Below are 24,058 nucleotides of genomic sequence, written 5' to 3'. Positions count from 1 at the left end.
CTCTGGGCAGCCTGCTCCAGGGCTCTGTCACCCTCACAGTGAAGAAGTTTCTCCTCCTGTTGAAGTGGAACCTCCTGTGCTGGAGTTTCCATCCATTGCCCCTTGTTCTATCCCGAGTGCAAGTGAGCAGAGGCTGTCCCTTCCCTCTTGACCCCCAGCTCTCAGATATTTATAAACATTGATTAAATCCCCTCTCAGTCTTCTCCAGACTAAAAAGCCCCAGGGCATAAGAACTTAGCTGCTTTGGGGTTTCATGAAGCCACTGTGTACCAATCCCCCTTTTTTTTTTGGCTGAAGCTGCTATGAACCAACCTTTTTTTCTTCTCCCCCCTGAAATTTGGTACTGGAGTGAGAACTGAGCCTCATTTTGGGCTGCTGACAGCTGAGCCTTTCCTGGTGCTGACACAACAGCCTGTGGCTAGAAAGGGTCTCACGCTGTAGCACTTGTTCTGGACCGCTTCCCGCAGTGGTCCTTGGAGGAAAGCTGGGGCACACACAGCCTGCAATAACAAGCAGCAATCATCATGCAAACACATCTGCTGGGTTCAGAGTGTGTACACTCTGTGAAGTGGGGCTGCCATTACAGGCTGTTAATGAAAGCTCAACCTCTTCTGCAGCGCTGGAAAACTGAGCTCCCTTGAAAGATTCAATTATGCCAAGGCAAAAGAAAAGGCATAATGGATTCCTCTGTTTCTCCAGAAACCTGAGGAAGCCTCCCAAAACTTTTATCCCCTCTTTCTGAAATGTCCATGCAAGACAGTTTAGTTTCTTATGACTGGATTGTCAAACAAGAATCACTGGCAAATCTTCTGTTCACTAAGTGACTTCCTCAACTAAGTTTCACTTTTTCTTCTCCCTTTCATCCCTTCTATCTCCCTTTATCTTCTATTCACTGCATTCCACCTGCATGCTGAAGGTGTCCATGTTGGATATTGAGACACTTGAACATGTCCAGAGAAGGGCAATGAGGCTGGGGAGGGATCTGGAGCACAGCCCTGTGAGGAGAGGCTGAGGGAGCTGGGGTTGCTTAGCCTGCAGAAGAGGAGGCTCAGGGGAGACCTCATTGCTCTCTACAGCTCCCTGAAGGGAGGTTGTAGCCAGGTGGGAGTTGGTCTCTTCTCCCAGGCAAGCAGCACCAGAACAAGAGGACACAGTCTCAAGCTGTGCAGGGGAAGTTTAGGCTGGAAGTGAGGAGAAAGTTCTTCCCAGCAAGAGAGACTGGCCACTGGAATGTGCTGCCCAGGGAGGTGGTGGAGTCACCATCACTGGAGGTGTTCAAGAGGGGATGGGATGTGGCACTTGGAGCCATGGTTCAGGTAGTCATGAGTGGGTGATAGGTTGGCCTTGATGATCTCTGAGGTCTTTTCCATCCTTATTGATTCTATGTTAGCTTAGCAAGTTGAAGGACTTGGAGATATTTCTTTTCTCAGTTAAAGCCAAACATTGCTGCTTTAATTGGCCAAGAGGCAGACTCATTTCTCCTCTTATCAGGAAGCCATCCCAAGAGATAAGGAAGTTAACTCAGATGAGCATCTCTGAAACCCTGCTTGTGCCTCACTCCTTGTTGTTGCTGACTTGTGAAAAGGATAAATCTACCAGCAGTAAAACCCTGCTAGTCCATTCCAAACCTCTTTCATGTGCTGCAGCCATAAGCCTTAGAAGCAATTCTGTGATGAGGCAGCTTGGCGTCAGGAGCTTATTTGTGTGCTGGGGAGGTTGGTGCTGGCCTCTGGGTGAAACAAGCTGGTTGGTAAAGCTTGGTGCTTGTGTCTGTCAACAACCAGAGTGCTAGGCTTGGGATGGCTCGTGAAGAGAGGAGTGAGAGTTGCAGAATCTGCCTGGGGGAAGGCCTTTTCATCCCTTGCTGCTCCAGAAATAGCTGATGCTGGGATTTTGAGTTGGGAGCAGAGCTGACTCTCTAACAGCACAGAGTGGAGGTGGAAGAAGGAGGAGAGGGGAGGAGAGGGCAGGTGAGGAATGAGTGCTCTGATGGGGGATTAAGGATTGATGAAGAACCTGCTGACTGCAGGAGTTTGCTGACTTACAGGGACCAGAGGGATCAAGAGAAGGTGGTAAAAGGCCTGTGGAAAGGAGAGAGGTTTATGTATTATCTGAGAGAGAGGAAGAAGAAAAGGAGAGAGCCAGCTCAGATAAAGAGGAGGAGGAAACAACACACAAACATTTTCAGCTATAACACAAAGTTCCACATCAACACGAGGATACAGAACTAAACAGGTTGGAAAAGACCTTAGAGATCATTGAGTCCAACCTATCACCCACCACCAGCTAATCAACTAAACCATGGCACCAAGTGCCTCATTCAGGCTCTTCTTGAACACCTCCAGTGATGGTGACTCCACCACCTCCCTGGGCAGCACATTCCCATGGCCAATCTCTCTTGCTGGGAAGAATTTCTTCCTCACCTCCAGCCTAAACCTCCCCTGGCACAGCTTGAGACTGTGTCCTCTCCTTCTGTCACAGGTCACTTCCTTACAGGGTTAGATATCTTTTGAGGTCCCTTCCAGCCCCTAGCATTCTGCCATTCTGTGATCTCTGTCCCCCTGCACCCAGAAGGTTTATGATGTGGATCTGACTGCCAAAGATGCAGCACAGCCTGGATGTGATCCTGTGCAACCTGCTCTGGATGAACCTCCTTTAGCAGGGGGGTTGGATAGCAGCTCTGGGCCCCTCAGTTTAGGAAGGACATTGAGACACTTGAACGTGTCCAGAGAAGGGCAACGAGGCTGGGGAGAGGCCTTGAGCACAGCCCTGTGAGGAGAGGCTGAGGGAGCTGGGGTTGCTTAGCCTGGAGAAGAGGAGGCTTAGGGGTGACCTCATTGCTCTCTACAACTACCTGAAAGGTGGCTGTAGCCAGGAAGGGGTTGGTCTCTTCTCTCAAGCAACCAGCACCAGAACAAGAGGACACAGTTTCAAGCTGTACCAGGGGACGTTTAGGCTGGAGGTGAGGAGAAAGTTCTTCACTGAGAGAGTCATTCGCCATTGGAATGTGCTGCCCAGGGAGGTGGTGGAGTCACCGTCCCTGGAGGTGTTCAAGAGGAGATTGCACGTGGCACTTGGTGCCATGGTGTCTAGTCATAAGGTCTGTGGTGACAGGTTGGACTTGATGATCTTTGAGGTCTCTTCCAACCTTGGTGATACTGTGTGCCTCAGAGGTCCCTCCTGACCTCTACCGTTCTGTGGGCTTGTGGCTACTGCCTTCAGCCTCTGTGAATAGTGCTCCTTGCAGGGTCAGCAGGTTCTTCAGGAGGAGAGAATCCACCTCCAGCCCCTTTGCACGTTACAAAGGAGGTTTTCACAGCAGCGTGCAGCCGCGCTCGGCTCGGCGCTTTTAATCCCCCTGCCGCCTCGCTTTGGGGGCTGCTTGTTATGCAGCCAGCATTCACTCAACATAATGCTTGCTACCTGCCAATGTGCTTTGAGGGATATTGTTAGCATTAAATTTGCCATTTACATTTTCATGTTTGACATAATTGAGGAATGAATGCTCTTATGAAAATTAAACTTGCGGTCCTCCCGGGCTGCTGTAACCCTGTTAAAATGTAATGAGATTCTTTGCTGCCTCTTCTCTTAGGGTCCTCTTATTAAATAGAATATCCCTATGACTAATTTCCCTGGCTTAAATGTAGGCTGGGGAAGGAGCATTATTGATAGGGCCGAGCACAAATGGCCCTCTATGCTCAGCCTCTAATGGCCTAATAATGCATTAGACTTGAATCAGAAATACTTGGAGTTGCAGTGCTTATTGCCATTATTGAAAACACCTGGATGCTCCATTCATCAGGGTTACAGCAAAATGGGCCCATTTGTTTATTAGTCTGTCAGTAAACATCTTGATTTAGTTTCCTGGGCCTCTGCTCCCTGCAGCAGCAGCAGAGAGGAAGGAGGCTGTGCAGTGTATCTTTTCGTGGTTTGCTGTTATTAGTTTTGCCCTGAGAGGAGGAGGAGGAGGGAAGAAAAGAAAAAGAAAGATAATGAAAAGTTTGGATGGCTTCATAAAGAAAACATTTTTCTTGGGCATTGTTCTTTCCAACCCTCCTCCCCTTTTTTTCTTCTTCTTTCCCCCCCTCCCTTTAGAGGTTTAAAAAACCCCATTGGTATGCAGTCAGGATGATCACATTGCAGAAAGGAGCACATTTGCCAGACTAGGATCTTTTTTCTTCTTTTTTTTTTAAAGCATGGTTTATGGCAGGCAGCCTCCAGAATATTTTTTTTTTCCTCCCTCTTCTACAGCTCTTCTCTGCCCCGTGGGGTTTGCTGTGTGGGGGACGAGGATGCTCAGGGGTGGGTGAAGCCCTTGGGCATCACTGATGTTCCCAAGCAGGGTTCTCGGTGAGGAAACCTGCGTCTGGGCAGGGTTGAAGCCATGGCAGACCTCTGTAGTTCTGTCAACAGAGTTCCTGCTTCATTAGATGCTTGTCACTTAATTGCTTTTGCCCCTCGTCCTTCCCCCGCTGGCAAAGGGATGGACTTGTGTCTGCCAAGAGCTTTCAGACTGGCTGGGGCTGAGGAAGGTGGTCCTGGTTCCCAGCTTAGGAGGAAAGAGTTGTTGAAATCTTTTGGCCCTGCAAACCCCCATCTCTCCCAGCCTAGCTGAAATAGATATATATATATATATATACATATAAAACACTTCTTTTTTTTTTCCATGTCACCAAATGTTAGCTTTGACTTTTTATTCAGCTTTGCTTCTGCAAGGGGAATCTTTCAACATGACATTTTTGATTGTCATTTCAAAACAGGGAAAAGATCAACATTTGAGGATCGAATTTTCACTTTGTTTCATTTTGTTTTGACGTTTCCCAGTCAGAATTCTTCAGAATCTGCAGTTCTGTAGAGATTGCAGGTGGAAATCTGACACAGAGCAGACAGCTCCAGCACTGCTTTGGAGGTTAAACCCAGCTCCAGCTCAACCAGAGCTCTCCTGAACAAGGAAACAGCCATGAAATATTTGTACCTTGGCTTTGAAGATGAGTACTTTCATGTGTAATGTTGGAATTTATGTGGATGAGTTTAGTTCTACCATCCCAGTCCTGCTCCATGTTGTTTCAGCTATCTGTCCCTTGTGCTGGATGTGCAGAAGCCAAGTCTGTTCCCACAGCTCTGGCTGTGCTGCATCTTTGGTGGTCAGATCCACAAGATAAACCCTCTGGGTGCAGGGGGATGGAAATCACAGAATGATAGAGTGTTAGGGGCTGGAAGAGACCTCAAAAGATCATCTAACCCAGCCCCTCTGCCGGAGCAGGGGCACCCAGGGCAGGGCACACAGGAATGTCTCCAGGCAGGGTTTGAGTATCCCTGGAGAAGGAGACTCCACAACCCCCCTGGGCAGCCTGCTCCAGGGCTCTGTCACTCTCACAGTGAGAAAATTCCTTCTCCTGTTTCCATGGAACTTCCTCTGCCTCAGCTTCCACCACTGCCCCTTGTGCTGGCATTGGGCATCACCTAACAGAGCCTGGCTCCAGCCTCTGGGCACTCACCCTGCACAGCTTTATCAATAGGAATGAGGTCACCCCTCAGGCTCCTCTTCTCCAAGCTACAGAGCCCCAGCTCCCTCAGCCTCCCCTCATAAGAGAGATGTTCCAATCCCCTAATAATTTTTATGGCTCTGCACTATGGACTCTTTCCAGCACATCTGAGGTCCTTCTTGAACTGAGGGCCCTGAACTGGACACAATATTCCAGTTGCAGCCTCACCAGGGCAGAGTAAAGGGGGAGGAGAACCTCTCTGACCTATTAACTATAGCCCTTCTAATATGCCCCAAGATGCCATTGGCCTTCTTGGCCACAAGGGCACATTCACACATAGTGTGAGTCAGGCGAGTAGGTGACATGAAATGGTAGAAGGCAGGGCTCCTGCAGGTTTATCTGGGTCCATTTGCCAAGCACCTTGCAGAATGTGGGTGACCTGAATGTGGGGCACACAAGGGATTAGCTGGGAGGTAACTGAGGTTTAATTTCTGAATTTGTTTGCTCTTGCCATCCTAGACAGTCAGCAAGGAAGATAATTTCTGCCTGAAGAGGGTTTGTGTCTGATCCAGTTTGGTGTCTGAGTGCACTAGTTCCAGACAACGTGGGGAATTGCTGCAGCTGGTGTTGGAGGTTTGCAGAAATAACAGAGCAGGTCCATGCCTTTATCTGGTGCTTAAAACCCCTCAGGTGTGTGCTGGCAAGGACAACTTTCCTGCCTTACTCACCTGGGGGCTCCCTTTTGAATCATAGCATCATAGAATTGTTAGGGTTGGAAGGGACCTCAAGGATCAGCCAGTTCCAACCCCCCTGCCATGGCCAGGGACACCTCACACTACAGCAGCTTGCTCACAGCCACAGCCAGCCTGGCTGCAAAAACCTCCAGGGATGAGGCTGCCACCACCTCCCTGGGCAACCTGTGCCAGTCTCTCACCACCCTCATGGGGAAAAAATTCTTCCTAACATCCAATCTGAATCTAACCATTTCAAGTTTTGCTCCATCCCCCCCCCAGTCCTATCACTCCCTGACACCCTCAAAAGTCCCTCCCCAGCTTTCCTGTAGCCCACTTCAGATCCTGGAAGGCCACAATTAGGTCTCCTGGGAGCCTTCTCTTCTCCAGACTGAGCAGCCCCAACTCTTTCAGTCTGTCCTCATAGCAGAGCAGCTCCAGCCCTCTGCTCATCCTTGTGGCCCTTCTCTGGACACCTTCCAGCCCCTCCAGATCCTTCCTGTAACAGAGGCTCCAGAACTGGACACAGTGCTCCAGGTGGGGTCTCAGCAGAGCAGAGGGGGAGAATCACCTCCCTGCCCCTGCTGGCTCTGCTTCTCTTGCTGCAGCCCAGGATGTGATTTGGCCAATATCTCTTTGAATTTCTTCCCTTCCTTTATAAAGATAAATAAATAGTAATATACTTTTCTCTTCTCCCTGGGGAAATGTTGATGTTCATGGCAGCAAACGAGAGAAATGCTGAGTGAGGAGACCAAGTTCCAGATAGGATTTGGGGTTGCATGTGAGCTAAGGCACTGGCCTGTGCCTCAGGGAATAAAAGGAATGTGGGGCTTGCATCTGCAGTGAAGCAGAGGTCTGGAGCTGTGTAAACTGAATTAGGTCACATGGATGTGGGTCAGTTTCAGCCTGGGATGGGGAACACTTGCAACCTGGGTGGTGTCAGCTGTTGTTACCAAAGCTAGCAGGGGCTCCTCTTATGCCTTCATCAATTTGCTGTGCAGAGCTTCTGGAAGGCTGTTGGAGACCTAATTCCTCTCTCCAGGCTCCTCCTGTTTCATGTCCATCCAACCTGAATTCTGGCAGGGTGCATTTCCTGCAGGTTCTTGCTTTCCTGGTGCTGCCTGCTTTATTTCCCCCTAAGCACAGAGCAAGCTGAGCAGCAAGACAGCTGCTATTATGGAAGGATTTGGGCAGCCTACAAGCTGATCTGTAGTACACTTGGTTATTGTCTTGTTTTGTCTAACACTGTTCAGAGCATGGGAAGGGGATTGGGAATTGAAACAGTGCAATCCTCAAAATTATTGAAAGGAAAGAAGAACCTTGCTCTGAACCCTAGGAAAAAAATGGATATTGGCTTCCTCCCTGCTCATATCTATTGAGTTTCTTTGATTAGTAAGAGAGGCAGTCAATGCTTGCAGACTAATCCAGCCCTAAGTCAACCTCCCTTCTACCTGAAGGGAAGTTGTAGCCAGGTGGGGGTTGGTCTCTTCTCCCAGGCAAGCAGCACCAGAACAAGAGGACACAGTCTCAAGCTGCACCAGGGGAGGTTTAGGCTGGAGGTGAGGAGAAAGTTCCTCTAGAGGGAGTTGTTGGCCACTGGAATGTGCTGCCCAGGGAGGTGGTGGAGTCACCATCCCTGGAGGTGTTCAAGAGGGGATTGGATGTGGCACTTGGAGCCATGGTTTATTTAGTCATGAGGTGTTGGGTGTCAGGTTGGACTTGATGATCTTTGAGGTCTCTTCCAACCTTATTGATTCTATGATTCTTGTACAGCCATTCAGGATCAGTGAGTGGAAGTTCCTGCTGCTGGCAGAAAGAATAACAGGGCAAGATATGAGGCAAGTGTGTCCCTGCCTATGGCAGGGGGGCTGGAACTAGATGATCCTTGTGGTCCCTTCCAACCCTGACTGATTCTATCATTCTAAGTGGTGCCACAGAGCAGCAAACACATCTGGAGTATGGGCCTAGATACACTTTTTCCTGGCACAGACCAGTTGTGCTCTGGACACTGGTGAAACGGGCTTTCAAGTAGAGCCTGTGAAGGCTGAGGGCAAGGGATAATAGCATCCCCTGAGGTTTTTGTGGCTGGCACGTAGTTTGTGTGTCTGTACTCTGCAAAAAAATAATTACTGCCTCTGCTGTGTGCTAATATTATACACAGCCTGGGAAATGAGGACTCTGAAGGGTTTTATTGTCTTCTTTATTCCAAGAGAGCTTTAGATTGATGATGATGAAGCAACACAAACTTTTGGTTGTTGTTCTTTTGCTTGTTACGTTTCTTGTTTCTTACATTTAATTCTAAACCTCTGAAGCTCTCTGCACAGTCACCTGTCTCTCATCAGGCCTGGCTGGTTGGTCTCTTCTCCCAGGCAACCAGCATCAGAACAAGAGGACACAGTCTCAAGCTGTGCCAGGGGAGGTTGAGGCTGGAGGTGAGGAAGAAATTCTTCCCAGCAAGAGAGATTGGCCATTGGAATGTGCTGCCCAGGGAGGTGGTGGAGTCACCATCCCTGGAGGTGTTTAGGAAGAGCCTGGATGAGGCATTTAGAATAGAATAGAACTAACCAGGTTGGAAGAGACCTTTGAAATCATCCAGTCCATCCCATCACCCAACACCATCTAATCAACTAAACCATAGCACTAAGTGCCTCAGCCAGGCTCTTCTTGAACACCTCCAGTGATGGTGACTCCACCACCTCCCTGGGCAGCACATTCCAATGCCCAATCTCTCTTGCTGGGAAGAATTTCTTCCTCACCTCCAGCCTCAACCTCCCCTGGCACAGCTTGAGTGCCATGGTTTAGTTGATTAGATGGTGTTGGGTGATAGGTTGGACCTGGCAATCTCAAGTCTTTTCCAACTTGGGTAATTCTGTATTCTGTTGTTGCTTGCTATTAATTATTGCTGTTCATGCAGTGATGGGAAGGACTTGGAGACTTGAGCAAAGGAGGTTGGAGCTCTCCAACCATTAGTGGAAGGGCATAGCTCAGAGTGAATCAGAATTAATCTTTGAAGAGAGAGAGGCTGGATGTTAATATAAAACTGGCACTAAGGTGTCAGATCCAGAGCCAGCCTTGCAAATATTAGCTGAGAACATGAGGCAAGATTCCCATGTCCTACCACAGGCTTGACTCACAGCAAGGCTCTGCTTAGTCCCTTAGGTAGGAGAAAGAACTTGAATGTGCTTCCACATGCAAAAATCTTGCCAGCTTTCCTTCTGATGTGAAGGTACTGAAGAAAATCAGTAAGAAGCTCAGTTTTTAATCCAGAAGATCCCAGCTAGATGTGGAAAATTATTTCTGGATGTGCAGAAAGAGCCTAGCCCTGAACAGATCGTGTGAATGAAGTGTTTCACCCCCACCTGCACACACAGGCTGGGCAGGCTGCCTGCAGTTAACTGTTCTTTCAAGATGTAAACACGGCAGGATCTGGTCTCCTGCTTGTTTGTGTTCAAGGTAGTAGAGAAAGCATTCACCCAGAAAAGAGGAGATCAGAGCTCCCTGCTTCAGGGCTGTAGGGAGGTCTGCATTCCAGCTGGATTCCCAGCCTGGAGCTGCCTCCTTCGAGGCAGTAGCCCTGCATTGGGTGTGATGTTTTCTTCTGGTCTGGCTGGTGATAAAGCTCCAGCCCCTTGGCATGCCTCCCAGGCAGCAGAACCCTGAGCCTCGCTCACCTTTTCTGTCCAATTCACACCCAGGTGTCAAGAGAGGGTCAGGACATACAGCTGATAACGTTTCTAGGGTCAGCCACCCCCTGCCTTTGGCCCGTGGAGGAGCAGACAGCACCCACTGAACTGGAGGGAAAGCAGGATCATGACCTGGTGGTCAGAGACTTAATCCTGGTCTGTGCTGGCTACCGAGGACTCCTTAGGTTAAACAAGCACTGGATGAAAGCCAGACGCTTCCCTACCACCCCCCTGCTGCTTGTTCCCCTGCAAGGAAGCAGTGGTTTGGGTTGTTCCTGCTCAGAGCCTCAGCTGGGAGACTTGGGCTCAGGAAAGTAAGCTGAGGAAAAACTTGGCAAGCATCCTTGTGTCTTGCTGTGGCTGAGGACGGAGCTAGGGGAAGCCAAATCCCTCTCCCCCAGGAGGTTTGAGCTCGATGAGTTGCTCTGTGTTTTGATGCTCTAAACCTGAGAGAAATACAAGGCAAACTCCCTGGCTTAAACCTCAGCCACGGAAGTCAGGGCTGGTGGATGTTTTACCTGTCACTTGTGATGAGCTCTGGAGCCACTTCTGCTCGGTGGCCTCAGGCCAGCCCAAGCAGTGTGAGGTCGCTAGGGGCAGACTCTCCATGCGGCTTGAAGGTGGGTCTTAGATGAGCCAGTTTGGGTACCCAGGTTCTGCTGAACCTTCGGGAGCCTACCGGCATCAGCGAGCTGCAGGGCTGGGGACGGCTGCCTTTCTCCACTGCCACCACGAGGTGGCGCCACCACACCGGCGGAGGCTCCGTCCCTGCGGCTCCGGAGCCAGCCCTGGGCTCCACCGAGCTCCGAGAGGGGAGCGGCGGAGGCGGCAGCTGCTGGGTCCTGCCGGGGCGGCTGGGGGTGGAAAAGCCCACCCCGCTGTGGTACTACTTGAGCAGCTCAAGCTTGAGTAAATGAGAGTTCTAAAAATTGCTTTTCCTTCACTTATCTCGGGCTAGGAGGCATCTGGTTTGGCGCAGGCAATTGGAGTGAATACAATTAAAATTGATTGAGTGCAAATGTTTTAATTGTATAATGTTTTTGCATTGATAATCTCCATAAGCTAATTGAATTAAGGGTAATGGGAGCGTGTTTGGGGGGTATTTAGGACCCGTTGAGCCATAATGGGTTCACAATGTCTGAAGTGGAGCAAATCGCAGGGGTTCAGTGGCTCTGCTTCCCTCTAGGTAAAACCTCTCAGAGCTGCTTCACTTGTCGTCTCCCTTTTTCTTTCCCTTTTCCAGCCAAGGCAGACTGAGAGCAGAGGACCGGGAGCAATACTGCCAGGCAGGAGCTCAAAGGCTTCCCATTAACGAGTTGCCAACAGGGGTAGTAGAAGTCCCACCCCAGGAATCATTCCAGGTCAGGTTGGACAAGGCTCTGAGCAACCTGATCTAGTTGAAGATGTCCCTGCTCACTGCAAGGGGGGGTGGTGTACTAGATGACCTTAAAACGTCTCTTCCAATGCAAAACATTCTGTGATCCTATGATTCATCTTGCCTTTGTAGTGCTGGGGGTGCTGCAGGAGAGCCTGGTCTAGGTGAGACTGAGTCCCTGCTTGGGAAAATCCTGGTCAGAGGCATGGCTTACATTCCCTCCAGTATTACAGTATCACTAAGGTTGGAAGAGACCTCAAAGATCATGGAGTCCAACCTGTCACCACAGACCTCATGACTAGACCATGGCACCAAGTGCCACATCCAATCCCCTCTTGAACACCTCCAGGGACGGTGACTCCACCACCTCCCTGGGCAGCACATTCCAATGGCGAATGACTCAGTGCAGAACTTTCTCCTCACCTCAAGCCTAAACCTCCCCTGGCACAGCTTGAGACTGTGTCCCCTTGTTCTGGTGCTGCTTGCCTGGGAGAAGAGACCAACCCCTTCCTGGTTACAACCACCCTTCAGGTAGTTGTAGAAAGCAATGAGATCTCCCCTGAGCCTCTTCTTCTCCAGGCTAAACAACCCCAGCTCCCTCAGCCTCTCCTCACAGGGCTGTGCTCCAGACCCCTCCCCAGCCTCGTTGCCCTTCTCTGGACACGTTCAAGTGTCTCGATGTCCTTCTTAAACTGAGGGGCCCAGAACTGGACACAGAACTCAAGGTGTGGCCTAACCAGTGCTGAGCACAGGGCACAATGACTTCCCTGCTCCTGCTGGCCACACTGTTCCTGATGCAGGCCAGGATGCCATTGGCCTTCTTGGCCACCTGGGCACACTGCTATTCTGGAGCCTAAGAGTAAAATGGCATGAAACAGCTTTCTTAGGGGACAAGGAATTTTGCAGCCCCTCTCCAGCCCCACACCAACTGTAGCCCTGCACTTTCTGTCAGCACAAACCCAAGGCCAAGGCTGATTGACAAGCCAGGATCCTAATCCACTGAGACAGAGGACACTGCCAGTATGAGCCCTTAATGGTTTTGTTTGTTTGCTTTTGAGACACTGTTGCTGGTAGTTTGCTCGCTGGGAACCCTAACCCTAACCTACAGCTGTCCATAAACCAGGGACTGCACTTTATGCTCTTCATCCTAAACCCTCTCTGTGTCTCAGATGAAGATTGGAACCCTGGAGCAGGCTGCCCAGAGAGGCTGTGCAATTCTCCTTCTCTGGAGCCTTTCCAAACCCACCTGGCTGTTTTCTTCTGGTGCCTGCCCTGGGTGACTGCTTTGACAGGGGGTTGGACTTGATGATCGCTGGAGGTCCCTTCCAAACTCCAACATTCTGTGATCCTAACCTCAGCCCTTCCTTTCTTTTGTGCATCCCTTACATTTCACACACACAGGCTGTGGCTTTTTTCCTTCCTCTCACATTCAGCCAACCCAGTGTTGGTTTCTTTAGCAGTGTTCTGCTAAATATGCTTCAAAGTATTCCAAATACACTTCAAATATGCTGGAACCTTTTTCTCCCAGGAAAGAGTAATCAAAGGCCAATGGCTGCCCAGTTTGGAGACACCTTGCTAAACGTTTCTTTGATAAGCAATGGCTTGGTGAAGACATTGCCTTGTCTAAAGCTAAGGCATCTCACAGCTAAGCTAACATTTGGTTAGACTGGGGAGGAAGTCCATTAGCCAGCCAGGAAACACAGCAAGAATAACCCAAGCTCTCCCACACAGGGGAGCAAAACCTCCAGCAGAGCTTTTTGGGGTGGCCTGAAGTGTTCAGGGGATGTGTGTGACCCAGATTCAGCCAGCAGCAGGTGGCTTTGCAGCGCTGGCCCTTCAGCACTATGCCTTCTGGTTTCACCTCCTTTGGGTCAGCCATAAATCTTAGTGACCTGTGAGGAGAAAACTAGAGAGAAGTGCACCACATTAGCAGCTGAGGACAGAAAATCAATACAAAGTCCAAGGATACTGGCAGTGGAGTAACCAGCTAGAAATATATGTTTGGTTTGGTGTTTGGGGTTTTTTTCCACCCCCACTTTGTGCTCTCTGGAAATGTTGAGGTTACAATAAAATCTGTGAGCAGACCATGAAAATCATACAGGGGGGAGAGAGGCTTCAGCCTGAAGCCTCAGCAGGCACAAGTGATGCTGTGATTTCAATGCATCTACTGTGATTTGCATTTGTCTGCCTGATGTGGTTTGATCTAAATCTGCTTTGCATATCTGACCAGGAAATAGCATGGCTCTTTCTCTCAGCCAGAGCTATATTCACTGGAGATGAAGGTATACTCTGCCCTGGTGAAGCCCCACCTCCAATGCTGCATCCAGTTCTGGGCTCCCCAGGTCAGGAGGGACAGGGATCTGCTGGAGAGAGACCAAGGGAAGGCTACAAGGATGCTGAAGGGACTGCAGCACTGCCTGGGGAGGAGAGGCTGAGAGCCCTGGGGCTGGTTAGTCTGGAGAGGAGAAGACTGAGAGGGGATCTGATCACTATCTGAGGGCTGAGCATCATGAAGGGACAGGGACAGCCTCTGCTCAGTTGTACCCTGGGATAGGACAAGGGGCAATGGATAGAAACTCCAGCACAGGAGGTCCCACCTCAACATGAGGAGGAATTTCTGCACGGTGAGGGTCACAGAGCCCTGGAGCAGGCTGCCCAGAGAGGTTGTGGAGTCTCCTTCTCTGGAGCCTTTGCAGCCCTGTCTGGATGTGTTCCTGTGTGACCTGTGCTGGATTCTCTGGTCCTGCTCTGGCAGGGAGTTTGGACTGGAAGATCTCCAGAGGTCCCTTCCAACCCCTAATATCCAGTGATCCTATGCCTGGCCCAAGGTATTCACATCACATTTGCAGCCCATGTTAAAAGACTGTGCATTAAAGAATAAGTTAATGAGAATCTTGCTCATTAACTTGACTTCCAGAGGTCCCTTCCAACCCCTACCATCCTGTGATCCTGTATAGAGCTTTGATTGCTTCAGGGAACTCCTCAGATGTGTCCATTTTCCTCAGGTTACACAGAACTGATAATCTTGTTATCTAGTGTTTAAGTCTAGGTTGGGCATTAGGAAAGATTTCTTCCCCAGAAGGGTTGTCAAGCCCTGGAACAGGCTGCCCAGCAAGTGGTGGAGTCACCACCCCTGGAGGCATTGAAAGCAGATGTAGATGTGGTTTAGTGGTGACCTGTCAGTGCTGGCTTAACTGTTAGACTTGAATGGTCTCTCCCATAGTGAGAACTATAGCACCGACTCTGGAATGGTAGGACAGTGCATCTGCCCATCCCAAAGCCTGCCTGAGCTGCAGGACTGAAAATGTAAACCCCTGTGGCCAGACCCACATACTTTGGTGAGGCTGCACTCATTCATCCCAGCTGAGTTTCTCTCCTTTTGAAGTTTGTTTAGCTATCAGCATATTTTTCCCTATGGTTCTTGACTTTGCAGATGCCCACTCGGTGCAGGGCTGGTGTGGTGAGGAGGCCCTAGAAGCCATGCCTCATACATCTGGCTTCTCACTGTGTGCTTTGCACTTGCCTTGTTGGAAGAGGGGAATCCACTTGAGAGAATCATAGAATTAACAAGGTTGGAAAAGACCTCAAAGATCATGAAGTCCAGCCTATCACCCAACACCACCTGATTACTAAACCATGGCTTCAAGTGCCACATCCAATCCCCTCTTGAACACCTCCAGGGATGGGGACTCCACCACCTCCCTGGGCAGCACATTCCAATGGCCAATTGCTCTTTCAGGGAAGAACATTCTCCTTACCTTGAACATAAACTTCCTCCTGCACAGCTTGAGACTGTGTCCTCTTGTTCTGGTGCTGGTTGCCTGGGAGAAGAGACCAACCCCCACCTGGCTACAACCTCCCTTCAGGCAGTTGTAGAGAGCAAGAAGGTCTCCCCTGAGCCTCCTCTTCTCCAGGCTAAACAACCCCAGCTCCCTCAGCCTCTCCTCACAGGGCTGTGCTCCAGACCCCTCCACAGCTTTCTTGCCCTTGTCTTTTCACCCTCTCTGTGGCCTCCACTACATTTTCTTGGAGATGAGCTGTTGATAGGCACAGCAGTTTATCCAAGCACTTTTATCTGGTGCAGATAATCCTTTAGATTGCTTCTTTCCCCTCTTCCTGTCACTAGAGAGTAGAGATCTTTGAGAGAACCCTCTTTCCTGCCCTCACCCCAAATGCATGTTCTCAATAAAGACAGCGTGCCAACCACCTGACTACCTGCCAGGGTTATGGTTCATTTGTTGTCTGATTTAGCTGGTTCACCAGATACTTTGTCCATCTTCTCATCACCTGCAAATTGATCAGAGGACTCTAACAACTCTCCTGTGGAAAAAGAGCTGGCTTGGGTTTGTTCAGCCTGGGAAAGAGGAGGAGCCAGGGAGACCTTACGGCAGCCTTTCAGTACTCCAAGGGGGCTATAAGGGTGGTGGGGTCAGGCTGTTTAGCAGGGCTTGGTGTGACAGGACAGAGGGTAATGGCTTTGAACTAGAAGAGAAGAGACTTAGGGTAAGGTAAAAGGAAGGAGTTTTTCGCACTGAGGGTGGTGAAGCACTGGCCCAGGTTGCCCAGAGAGGTGGTAAAAGCCCCATGCCTAGAAACATTCAAGGTGAGGATGGGCAGGGCTCTAAGCCAGCTGATATAGTTGGGGATGTGACTGCTCACTGTATGGGCTTTGCACTAGATGACCCTTCAAGGTCCCTTCCACCCCAAACCACTCTATGATTCTGTTGAGGTTACTGGGGGGGAAGGCAAGGAGGTGGGGTTGGAACAGGCTTTTGTTTTGCTCTTATGAGGCACTGTGTAAATATGAATCAGCACAAAACTTTCCCAGAATCCTCAACTGTCTGTCTTTAAGAGAGAGATTGGCTGGGTTGCTTAGAAGGACTCTCTGCCAAGAGTTCAGTGGAAGCCTGGATGTTGCTCTAGACTAGAGACAAGTCCTAGGTAGCTCAAATAAAGGGTGAGTTATCTTGGAATTGTCAGGGTTGGAAGGGACCTCAAGGATCAGCCAGTTCCAATCCCCCTACCATGGCCAGGGGCACCTCACACTACAGCAGGTTGCTCACAGCCACATCCAGCCTGGCTGCAAAAACCTCCAGGGATGAGGCTTCCACCACCTCCCTGGGCAACCTGTGCCAGTCTTTCACCACCCTCATGGGGAACAACTTCTTCCTCACATCCAATCTGAATCTCCCCATTTCTAGTTTTGCTCCATTCCCCCCAGTCCTATCACTCCCTGACACCCTCAAAAATCCCTCCCCAGCTTGCTGTTGTTGGATATGCACAGAGCTCCTCTTGTCTGGGAGAGCTTACAGCCCACCTCTGATTGCTGTGTGCTTTTCATTTAAACTTCTGGTCTAACCAGAGAGTGAGCAGCAAAATCCTCTCAAATAGGCTTCTAACTGTCTCTGGGTAGCTTGTCTTCAGCTGAAATTGCCCAAGCAGAGTGGTGGACCCAAGAGAAGACTGAGAGGGGATTTCATGAATGTTTATGAATGTCTGAGGGCTGGGGGTCAAGAGGGAGGGGACAGCCTCTGCTCAGTTGCACCCTGGGATAGGACAAGGGGCAATGGATGGAAACTCCAGCACAGGAGGTTCCACCTTAACAGCAGGAGGAACTTCTTCACTGTGAGGGTCACAGAGCCCTGGAGCAGGCTGCCCAGAGAGGTTGTGGAGTCTCCTTCTCTGGAGGCTTTCCAGCCCTGTCTGGATGTGTTCCTGTGTGACCTGTGCTGGATTCTCTGGTCCTGCTCTGGCAGGGGGCTTGGACAAGAAGGTCTCCAGAGGTCCCTTCCAACCCCTACCATCCTGTGAGCTGTCCTGTACCAGTAAGGCTCCCAACAACCTGTATAGGTCATCCTCCTGTCTTACCCTTCCAGGCCACCTCGTGAAGGGTCACTGTTTGCTGTCTCTCTGTGTGACACCTGAGCTAGATGGAAACTCAAGTGTGAGACACAACCATTGCTCTTTTATACACAGAGCTTGAGACTATCTAGGCCAAGGGAAATCTTTCCTACCCATAAAAGTCCTACTTTCCTATAGCCTGACCTATATCAAGGCTCAAATCTGTCCTGTTACACTGATGACTTTGTTCCATGGGCTGCACAGCTCAGTCAGTACACATAAAATTGCAGGATGCATTTAATGCAATCCAATTAGATTTAGTTGAATTAAAACTCTTATTAAATTCAGCCAAAGGTAAGCCTATAGAATATTTCCAACCCCCCCACCCCCTCCCCTAATAACTCAAAAAGCTCAAGTCTGGATGAGTTTAAAATCATAATCCTTCAAGAGAATATGATTGAATAAGTAAGAACATACAAACATTTAGAAGTCCAGCTAGATATGAAAGTCAACTTTATATATCACATAAATCAGTCATTACAGAAATGGAAATCAATTTGGGAGGGTTCTCTCAACCTAATTTTTGCTCTGCTTTTAAGTATTTAAGGCAAGATTGATTTGGTGCCATCTTAATTGGCTTAATCCAGCTAAGCATGGAGGCCCCTGTGCTAACGTAACAAAACATCCTTTATCATCTGGCCATGGGGAAACTCTTGGAGCTGTTTCCTTAAGTTGTAGCAGTCCCCCTGCACTGAAGACTTCATCTTTCCTAACACAGCATTTTGAGCAGCTGCTCTGCTGCAGTGTTTTAAGACGTCCAGATACCTCAGTCTAAACAGACACTGTTCTTTCTTGCCCCTCTCCCCCTTGCCCCTCTCCTCCTTGCCCCTCTCCTCCTTTTTCCCATGGAGGTACAAAGGAGATGGAGAATTATTCCTTGTGCTGTTGGTGAGACTGCAGATTTTATCTCTGGGTTGTTGCAGTCACCAGCAAGGAACTGAATGCTCACTGCTCAGTACCCAAGCAGTGCCAGGCACTGCCTTTGTCCAGTCTCCAGCAGGCAGGGGCTGAGTTGTTTAACAGCTCTGTTGCCAACTATGTTAAGTGCAGCTTTCTCCCTAGCTTGTGTGTCTCTGATACAGCACAGGCAGGCCCAAGCAACAGAGGCAAAGAGCCAAGGGACAAGAGCTAGGTGTGAAAAGGAGGGGGTGGAACCCCAGCCTGGGACACAGCCTGTGTCCTGGGTTGGTGTGCAGCAGTCAACATTGTCTTCCAGCAGTTACCAGTAACTAATGTGATGGTGTAGTCACCGGGGAACTTACTTAGTCCTTGCTTTGGTTGTATGCTTAGGGAGTTGGTTTGGTGAAAACTCGGAAAGAGCCTGAGGGGACCCTAAATCTGCTTTACAAAGCTGCTGGTAACTGTGTCTGGCTGGTCCTGCCCTTGTGCTGCTGGCACACCATCACCTGTGGCTGCCTTGGACCCATTTTCTTGGCAGACCAGAAGGGTTTCTCCTGTAGATGGCTCTGTTTTCCTGCACAACTTCGGGAATGCTCTTGCTCTTAGAAACACCGCATCGATGAGATTGTGCTAGGGCTTTTCTTTTCCCCTGCCAGTCAGTGTCACGCTCAGAAAGCAACCGTTTGGGTTAGGGATCCTTTAACATGCTGGCTCTGAAGCAGCTAACTGTGAATAGTCAGACACTTGCCACAAAAAGTTTCTTTCTTATTTTATTTTTTCCTGGTGCTTGATTGGAGACTAAACTTCCAGTGAAAAGGCTCAGCCTGGGTGCCTAAGAATTGCTGTCTGAGAAGCCCTGAGCTGCAGCAGATGGGATCATGGTCGTGGTCAGAAGAACCTGCAGTGATAGGATGAAGGGCAGTGGTTTGAAATTAGAGAAGAGCAGATCTAGCTTGGATGTTCACAGGCTCACAGGATGTTAGGAGTTGGAAGGGACCTCCAAAGATGATCAAGTGCAGCCCCCCTGCCAGAGCAGGAGCACAGAATCTAGCGCGGGTCACAGAGGAATGCATCCAGATGGGTCTGGAAAGTCTCCAGAGAAGGAGACTCCACAACCTCTTTGGGGAGTTAGAACAAGTTCTGCACAGTGAGGGTGGTTGAGCACTTGACCAGGCTGCCCAGGGAGGCAGTTGAGGCCACATCCCTGGAGATATTCAAGGTGAGGTTCAACAGGGCTCTGGGCAACCTGATCTAGTTGAGGATGTCCCTGCTGACTGCAGGGGGGTTGGACTGGATGAGCTTTGGAGGTCCCTTGCAACCAGGGTGATTCTATGATTCTGTGAAGGTGTTTTGCTTCCCATGCTCTATCTTTCAACCTGCCATGGGTTTTGCTATTACCTATGGTATCCCCAAGGTCCTAAGTGCCTGGAGGTGAGCAACCTGAGGGAACTCAGAGCTTCAGCTTCTTGTGTGAGGAATAGAATAGAACAGAATTAACCAGGTTGGAAAATACCTCAGAGACATCAAGTCCAACCTCTTCTCCTTCTGGAGAAGAGGAAGCTCAGGGGAGACCTTCTTGCTCTCTACAACTACCTGTAGCCAGGTGGGGGTTGGTCTCTTCTCCCAGGCACCCAGCACCAGAACAAGAGGACACAGTCTCAAGCTGTGCCAGGGGAGGTTTAGGCTGGAGGTTAGGAAGAAATTCTACACAGGGAGAGCGATTGGCTATTGGAATGTGCTGCCCAGGGAGGTGGTGGAGTCACCATCATTGGAAGTGTTTAGGAGGGGACTTGGTAGGGTGCTTGGTGCTATGGTTGAGTTGATTAGGTGGTGTGGAATGATAGGTTGGACTTGATGATCTCAAAGGTCTCTTCCAACCTGGTCTATTCTGTTCTATTCTATTCTAATCACCCAACACCATCTAATCAACTCAACCAGGGCACCAAGGCTCTTCCTAAACACCTCCAGTGATGGTGACTCCACCACCTTCCTGGGCAGCACATTCCAATGGCCAATCTCTCTCGCTGGGAATGGCTTCTTCCTATCATCCAGCCTAAGATTGCAACAAGCTGGATGGCAACTCAGGAAGATGGTGAAGTTATTGCAGACCTAAGCCCAAATCCCTCTTCTGCCTGAAAGAAACCAGTGCCTCCTGCCCCCAGCACTGCTCACCTCAGAGCTTCCCACCTGCCCCAAAAGAGGACATTTTCTTTCCTCAGATGTCTTGCTTAGGCAACAAAAAACACAAGAGCAAGACTTGTCAGCCCAGCCCCTGCTGTGAGGATGATCCATGTGTTACCCAGCAGGTGTTTAAGCTGGTCCTTACCTTCCTTAGGATCCTTTTGAATTCCAAACCCCAGAACTTGGATGGGGTTTGGGGTGACTCTGTCTTTATCTATCTAATAGATCCAACTAAAACTCTTTACCCCCAATCATTTCTGGTGGCAGTGAGTTGCACAGATTAACTACATGTGACATAAAAAGGCATTCCCCCCCCCCCCCCCCCCCCCCCCAAAATTTATTGCCTTTTAATTGAATTAGGAATCCTCCTGTGCCTCCTTCACCAGGCAGGATAAATAGGAGCACCTGCTGACCTCCTGGTGACATACATTATTTTATATACCTTTTCCATGTCACTTCTTGTTAGTGTCTTTCCTCAGCTGAATAGCTGTAATCTTTTTAATCTCTCCTATTATGGGGTACTCTCCAACCTCTAATCATTTGCTGTGCCCTTTCTGAAAAGTTCTTGGGTGTCCAGGGCTCTAGGTATTCACTTAAAAGTAACAGAGAATTTAGGACCCATTTAATCTCAGGAGAATCTTGAATTGTTTAGACAAGCAGGCTCCTCCTGTTGCCCATCCTTGAGCAGGCTGATCAGGCAAACAGTGCCTCTGGGAATGATCTTTGCTGGTAGAAACATTTGCAAGCAGGAGAGGCCAAGCTCAGCCTCAAATGCATTCATGCATTTGGGGACAAGAGTTTGGGGCTGGGTTTTACAGTGGCAATTAGTTTGCAGCTGTAGTCAAATCCATCCCCCACGCACCTTTCCAGCTCTGAGTGTGCTCCAGGTGACCTCACCAGACCTTCCCAGAGTACTTTCTGCCAAGTTTCTTCTCAATGACTATGGCTTGGTGATTTCATTTCCTCTCTGTGGAGGTGTGTCCCAGCCAGCAGCTGGTGACAGGGAGTCCCAGCTCCGGGCATGAGCAGCTCACCCAGCACTCCCAGCTCAGGTTCCTGCTGTTGATGGGAGCTGGAAGAGATAATCTTCAGTTTCCATACCTCTGAGTTATCCCATTTGCAGAACAGAGAGAAATTCATGCAAACACTGAACTGGTAGCTCAGTGCAGTGTCAGAATGAGACAGAGAGCTCAGGAGCTTAAGAGTCATCAGAGCTTTCTGTCTCTTCCAAATATTTCTGGCTTCACAGTTTCCTTTTTGTAGCAGGCAGGGATGCTAGGTGAGCTCAGGTGGGTTGCTAGCCCCAGGGTGGGGTAATTCCTACTACCAGCACAAACCTCCTGATGTAAGTGTGACTTGGGAGAAATTCTATTCTGTTCTGTTCTGTCCTGTCCTGTTCTAATCCCCAGGTTTCTATGGGACTTCTTTATTCTTTGGAGATCACAGTCTCACACTATATTAGAGGTTGGAAGGGACCTCCAGAGATCATTGAGTCCAACCCCCCTGCCAGAGCAGCATCACCCAGGGTAGGCTGCAGAGGAATGCATCCAGGTGGGGTTGGAAAGTCTCCAGAGGAGCCTCCACAACCTCTCTGGGCAGCCTGCTCCAGGGCTCTGTCACCCTCACTGTCAAGAAGTTTCTCCTCATGGTGAGGTGAAATCTTCTATGTTCAAGCTTGAACCTGTTGTTCCTTGGCTTAGTACTGTGCACCACTGGAAAGAGCTTGGCCTCCTCCACTTGCCTCCCACCCCTCAGGTATTGACATTGATCAGATCCCCTCTCAGCCTTCTCTTCTCCAGACTAAACAGCATCAGAGCTCTCAGTTTCTCTTCATAGGGGGGATGCTCAAGTCCCCTAATCATCCTTGTGGCTCTCCAATGGACTCTTTCCAGCAGCTGTCTCTCTTGAACTGGGGAGCCCAAAGCTGGTCAGACTATTGCAGGTGTAGTCTCAGAAAGGCAGAGCAGAGAGGGAGAAGAACCTCCCTAGACCTTCTGGAGATCCTTATACTGCTGGTGTACATAGGTGCAACCTGGGCATCTCACTTCTCCCCTGTTTCAGGAACTACTGGAGAGAGTCCAGTGGAGGGCTGCAAAGATGATGGAACAAAGATGACAGGAACATCTCATGGAGAAAGGCTGACACCCCTGGGGCTGTCCAGCCTGGAGCAGAGTAGGCTGAGAGGGGATCTTTTCAATGCTCAGCAGTGTCTGAAGGGTGGGTGTCAAGATGCTGGGGTCCAGACTCTTTTCAGTGGTGCCCAGTGACAAGACAATGGGGCAACAGGCATGAAACTGGTACCCAGGAAGTTCCACCTGAACATAAGGTAAAACCTCTGACTGGGGCAAAGCCCTGGAGCAGGCTGCCCAAAGAGGTTGTGGAGTCTCCTTCACTGGAGAGATTCAAAACCCACCTGGACATGCTGCTGTGCAACCTGCTGGAGGTGAGCCTGCTTTAGCAGCAGGGTTGGACTTAGATGATCCTCAGAGGTCCCTTCCAACTCTTCCATTCTGTGCAGTTCCTAATTTCTGAAGCCCAGCTGAGCTGGGTGGTGGACACCAAGCCCTTATTGTGGTGCTTTGGTAGGGACACTTGAAAGCAGGGAACCTGAAAATCAACCAGAGAAGCCCAGGGAAGCCAGGCAGGGGCTGAATGGGGAGAGGAGTGCTTGGTTGTGATGTTTGGGTTCTGTTTTTTTGCTGTTTCTAATTATGGTTTTGATATCTTAGTTCTTCACTTGAGCTAGACACATGTTGTCTTTATTTTTAACAATAACACCTCAGCACTGAAGTAGGCTCTGCCCTAAATGAGATCTTCATTGTCACATCCATGCTAGGAGACAACTGAGGAACAGCAGGAAAAGTGGGAATAATAGAATCACAGAGTTGTTAGGGTTGGAAGGGACCTCAAGGATCAGCCAGTTCCAACCCCCCTGCCATGGCCAGGGACACCTCACACTACAGCAGGTTGCTTACAGCCACAGCCAGCCTGGCTGCAAAAACCTCCAGGGATGAGGCTTGCACCACCTCCCTGGGCAACCTGTGCCAGTCTCTCACCACCCTCATGGGGAACAACTTCTTCCTAACATCCAGTCTGAATCTCCCCATTTCTAGTTTTGTTCCATTCCCCCCAGTCCTATCACTCCCTGACACCTTCAAAAGTCCTTCCCCAGCTTTCCTGTAGCTCCCTTCAGATCCTGGAAGGCCACAATTAGGTCTCCTGGGAGCCTTCTCTTCTCCGGACTGAACAACCCCAACTCCCTCAGTCTGTCCTCATAGAATAGAATACATAGAATAAACCAGGTTGGAAGAGACCTTCAAGATCATTGCGTCCAACCCATCAACCAATCCAACACCACCTAAACAACTAACCCACGGCACCAAGCACCCCATCAAGTCTCCTCCTGAAAACCTCCAGTGATGGCGACTCCACCACCTCCCTGGGCAGCCCATTCCAATGGGCAATCACTCTTTCTGTATAGAGCAGAGCAGCTCCAGCCCTCTGCTGATCCTTATGGCCCTTCTCTGGACACCATCCAGCACCTCCAGATCCTTCCTGTAATAGAGGCTCCAGAACTGGACACAGTGGGGTCTCATCAGAGCAGAGGGGGAGAATCACCTCCCTTGCCCTGCTGGCTATGCTTCTCTTGATGCAGCCCAGGATGTGGTTTGGTGCCTGGGATTGCCCTGACCCAGCTGTGAGACCTTGCACTTGGTCTTGTTGAACCTCATGAGGTTGTCATGGGCTCACCTCTGCAGCCTGTCCAGGTCCCTCTGGATGGCATCCCTTCCCTCCAGCTGT

Source organism: Dryobates pubescens, chromosome 38 (genome assembly GCF_014839835.1).
Source record: "Dryobates pubescens isolate bDryPub1 chromosome 38, bDryPub1.pri, whole genome shotgun sequence".
NCBI classification, from domain to species: Eukaryota; Metazoa; Chordata; class Aves; order Piciformes; family Picidae; genus Dryobates; species Dryobates pubescens.
This window is presented reverse-complemented; position numbering follows the sequence as displayed.